General features: G+C 46.2%; 2 protein-coding genes across 2 annotated transcripts in view; one reads left to right on the top strand and one right to left on the bottom strand.

The window, feature by feature from the left end:
* LOC121687973 (probable G-protein coupled receptor 141) overlaps positions 1-863 on the top strand; it is a 13,254-nt gene extending 12,391 nt beyond the window's left edge. Inside the window, exon 3 of the transcript XR_006024468.1 lies at positions 849-863. The gene's annotated coding sequence lies outside the window, so the exon portion shown is untranslated. The remainder of the gene's footprint in view (positions 1-848) is intronic.
* Positions 1-5,000, bottom strand: part of stk17a (serine/threonine kinase 17a) — a 37,392-nt gene that overhangs the window by 9,982 nt on the left and 22,410 nt on the right. The gene's annotated exons all lie outside the window — the stretch shown is intronic.

Genomic DNA, 5,000 nt, shown 5'->3' with positions numbered 1-5,000 from the left:
TAAAACACGGACATGTAAAAACAAAACCAGTCCCACATCTGCACTAAAACACGGACATGTAAAAACAAAACCAGTCCCACTGCACTAAAACACGGACATGTAAAAACAAAACCAGTCCCACTGCACTAAAACACGGACATGTAAAAACAAAACCAGTCCCATATCTGCACTAAAACACGGACATGTAAAAACAAAACCAGTCCCACATCTGCACTAAAACACGGACATGTAAAAACAATCCCACATCTGTCCAGACTATGCACTCAAACAATCCCCTCCCCACACACACAAAAAGTGCAAGCGCAGCATTTCCGCTGGCCCAGATCACCGCTCTGTGTGTGTGTGTGTGTGTGGAGGTGGACGAGGAGAGTCCAGCTGGCAGCGGCTGGATGGGAGATAGGCGCGCACACACACACGTCTCCAGAGCTGTGTTTCCCATAAGAGCCGAAACTCCCCTGCATGATGACCCCCAGCAGACTCCTGGGCGTGGCTGACTGTGCTTGCTCTCAGGTGTCACCTGTGTGCTGTGTCTGTGTGCTGTGTGTGTGTGCTGTGTGTGTGTGTGTGCTGTGTGCTGTGTGTATGTGTGTGTGTGTGTGTGTGTGCGCTGTGTGTGTGCATAGCCTATGCTGCATTTCAAATAGGAATCGCACGCTTAAAACGTCCAATGTTAAACAACGAACAAATGAGTGAGGCGGTTCAAACACTGCCAGGCCCAGGCAGACTAGCCTTAAAAAGTATCTGTCGGAATCAGTGACATTGGAAGTGGAGTTGCAGGGGGTGCGGCCGCTCCAAGACACTGTCATTCTCCGTGTACACTGAACATGCAAAGTGTTCTTTACCCAAAGCATACAGTAGGCCTATGCGTTCTCTGTCTATGATCTGCAGGGTTAGGGCCTCCTCGACGAGGCGATTACTGGTCCACGGATAATTTCTGGCACAATTAAACGGTATCATTGAACCGCGGCCGAAAGAAAAAGAAACTAAACATTTCCCAGAATAGGAAACATTTCTTAATTTATTGTCATCAAATAAAAAGGCATAGCATTAGGGGGTAGTGGTGTGAGCGCTCATTCTTGTGTGTGCGCATCTGTGCAAGTTAAACAGTGGAACCACTGGAGATAACGCGGGTAGCAGCAACAAACAACGTAGCCTTTTTAAAACAACGAACGAAGCGGACTCTTGCTGTCCATGAAAAGATACTGGCTAGATCTTGTTAGGCATGTTTAAGTTAGGCTAATGAACATGTTGCATTATATACAGCCTGATTATGTCATTCTTTAAGCTACATAGCCTGTCTCCAGTTTTCCTCAATTTGACTAATTAAGAAGGCATAATAGGATATTTGACCGGCATATCATCAAAATGTCCGGAAAAAGAAACCTCTGCCGGTCACTTTGACCGGCACCATTTTTTTCTAGCGGAAACTGTGTGTGTGTGTGTGTTTGTGTGCTGTGTGCTGTGTGCTGTGTGTGTGTGTGTGCATGCGTGTGTGTGTGTGCGTGTGTGTGCGTGCTGTGTGTGTGTGCGTGCTGTGTGTGTGTGCGTGCTGTGTGTGTGTGCGTGCTGTGTGTGGCGGCTGGAGTTTCGGCCGGCAGGGGAACTCCCTCTGCACCTCAGAGGGTGGCGCGGGTGGGGTGGGGTGGCTGGAGCCAGGACTTTTGTTTAGCTGCGCTTTGTTCAGCTTTTTTTTAACACACACACACACACACACACACACACACACACACTGTTACTTAAATGAGTGCAGTGTGAAACTGTGAAAAGCTGGCGTGTGTTTCAGGGTGTGTCTGAATGTGTGTGTGTGTGTGTGAATGGGCGAGAGACAAGAGGGATAGAGTGAGTGAGGCAGAGAGAACGTTTACATGGCTCTAAACACACACGTGTAGACGGAAACGTGACATGTGAGTTGTCACTCAACAGGTGATTAATCCGCAGCGTGCCAGCTCTTTATGACATGACTGGAAATGAGAACGTTTACTGGGCTGTGAACACACACACACACACACACACACACACGTCGTGTGGGCCCTGCTGGTGTTAAAAGGCTACGCTACACACACACTCTCACTATGACACATTTCTGCCCCCATTGTATGTGTGGCAATGACATGGTCTAGCCAGCTACATTATAGAGGATAGATAGGCCTGACAGTTTCCCAAGAGAAAGTCTGAAGCTGAAGTTCCTTTCAAACCTTTACTTAGGTTTCACCAGAGCCAGTCTATGTCCTTATTAGACATTCTCTGGTTTCACTGTAAAACTAAGCAGACCTCACAGAAAAGAAACTATTGCATTAGCTTATGGCTAATTTATATGAGAAATCCCATAGACATGCTAACGAAATCCTAAGATATCTGGAAAAGAAAGGACTCATACCTCCTCCAAGTGTATTGAGTCATTTGTGTTGAATTCGGTGCACTTTTGTAGTGTGCAGGTCAATTCTGGGTTCTAAACTTTCTACATAATTATTATTTTTATAGTCAGTAAAATAGTAGGCCTACTTAGTGTGATTAAGTCCTTTATTTTTTGTTATAGTTCATTTACATTGTGTTGTGTTTTGCAAATAAAGTAGCTTTAAATAGCCAAACTAGGCTAGATCAAGGTCATTGTTGAAATTACTGCATGCCAATCACTGAATGCTATGCAGAGGGGCCTAATCTTTAGGCCATCTGATGTACAGTATAGCCTAGGCTACCCTAGGCCTTCCCGTGTTCATGGGATTTCTTTGACAGTTGCAAAGGGAAAAATGTGAGGATAGTCTTCTTTGCGCCCAGTGTACAAGTACGACATTCCAACCACTCAGGTCTTCGTCAGATAGGCCTACACTATTACCTGTTGCAATATGTCTGTGTGCATTCCTACATTAGCCTACGTCTATTTCTTTGATAACATGATTTGCTACCACGTAACAATAAGCCGCTATTATTAACACGCTTTGGTGGTATTATATGCTGTGGGCTTTAATTAGCGCATTTCGGTTAGTCTATCGTTAGTATCTGGGCAATACTTATTGAACAAATTGCAGTCTACATGCCATGACAAATATTACCAGTAGTACTGACCGAACATGAAATAGATTGTTTACAAGTTATGGTAATGTTATTCTGGCGTGAACATTGCGTTTTCATCACGTTAGCACCCTATGATTACAGCTCGTTATGTCTCGTCAAAATGATTACAGCTCGTTATGTCTCGTCAAAATTCATTGATGAAGGAAGGTTCGCTTAATCCCAGAGAACCATACTCGTTTCACTTAGGCTAGACTAAAACAGAAGAGAAGAACTTGGCACTAACCATGTAGTCGTGTTTTCTATAGCATATTCGTTAACCTGCCGTTCTTCGAACAAAAATGTTGGGATATGTCTGCGAGGTGTTCAGCCAAGTTCCATGCGTAGCCTACTGCTTTTAAATGACTTTGAAACATATTTCACAAACGGGCCTCTGTGTACCTGATGGCTTGCCTTCACTATTCGCGATGTATCCGAAATAGTTGCAGATTTCACTTCACCTTTTGTTTTATCCACAAGGCCGAGGACGGTCGGCAAAGAACTACTGTATGTTGACGTTGGCTGCGCACTCACTCACTCAGAGCTGCCTGCTTGACACGCCCACTTGCCTAGGTGCGTGCAAGGAGCAGTGAGAGCAGCAGTTCACGCAGACACAGAACGTTAATTTTAATAAAGTATCGATTCTAAAAACGTCGGAAATCGTATCGTTTTTTGCGTTAAGGCATCGTGATACCTTTTAAGTATCGATACACCGTGCAACACTACATATAATACCGTTACTTTAACGCATCAATGCCACTTGAACGAAGTAGCTGCACGAAATAAACATTAGGCTGCGTGCGACCGCGTGTGACAACGTGGACCACTAGCACTACCACGTGACTTGCTCTGCTGCAGCCAGGGGCTTCTCACGCATTCACCTCCTGGCTTAGTGAATGTATGGGGGTTCAATGCGTGATTTCGGGTGTTTTCCCCCCTAAGTAATTTAAATACTCGATAATGTCAATTTGCACATCGTTAAAACAGCAATCACGATATTATCGCAGACGATATATTTATCGCCCACCCCTACGCTACACACTTTGTGTGGGCCCTGCTGGTGTTAAAAGCCTACGCTACACATACACACACACACACACACACACACACACACGTCGTGTGGGCCCTGCTGGTGTTAAAAGGCTACACTACACACACACACGTCGTGTGGGCCCTGCTGGTGTTAAAAGGCTACGCTACACACACACACACACACACACACACACACACACACGTCGTGTGGGCCCTGCTCGTGTTAAAAGGCTACGCTACACACACACACACACAGTGTGGGCCCTGCTGGTGTTAAAAGGATACGCTACACACACACACACACGTCGTGTGGGCCCTGCTGGTGTTAAAAGGCTACGCTCCACAGCCGTGGACATGCTGGAGCGCTCGTGTTGTCCATTAAACTAAAAGCAGCTCAATAAAGCGCTCCTTCCATTCTTCAACGTGGCCGCTGGGTAACAATGGAATGAGCTGTAAAAACGGCCGTGCGATTCCAGAGGCCGCTACAGTGAGGCCGAGTGTGCCGGGCGGGTCATTAATCAATGGGCAGGGGAAGGGAGAGCATTGATCCCCCTCGTTTGATCCTCCAGCACATGGAGAGCGCAATTCTGTCCAAGCTGACAGTAATGACCCCATTCCACCCCCTTACTCACTCACACACACACACACACACACACACACACACACACACACACACACACAATGTACTGTATGCACTCACACACACACACACGCACGTCATGTATGCACTTACTCACACACACACTCACACACACACACACACACACACACACAAACACACGCACGTCATGTATGCACTCACTCACACATGTGCGCATACACACACACACACAATGCATGCACTCACGCATACACACACATATACACACACACTATGTATGCACCTCATGCACCTCACACACACACACACACACACACAC

The sequence above is a fragment of the Alosa sapidissima genome, chromosome 17 (genome assembly GCF_018492685.1).
Source record: "Alosa sapidissima isolate fAloSap1 chromosome 17, fAloSap1.pri, whole genome shotgun sequence".
Taxonomy (NCBI): Eukaryota; Metazoa; Chordata; class Actinopteri; order Clupeiformes; family Clupeidae; genus Alosa; species Alosa sapidissima.
Note: the sequence above shows the minus strand (reverse complement) of the source record. Positions and strands in the feature narration are given on the sequence as shown.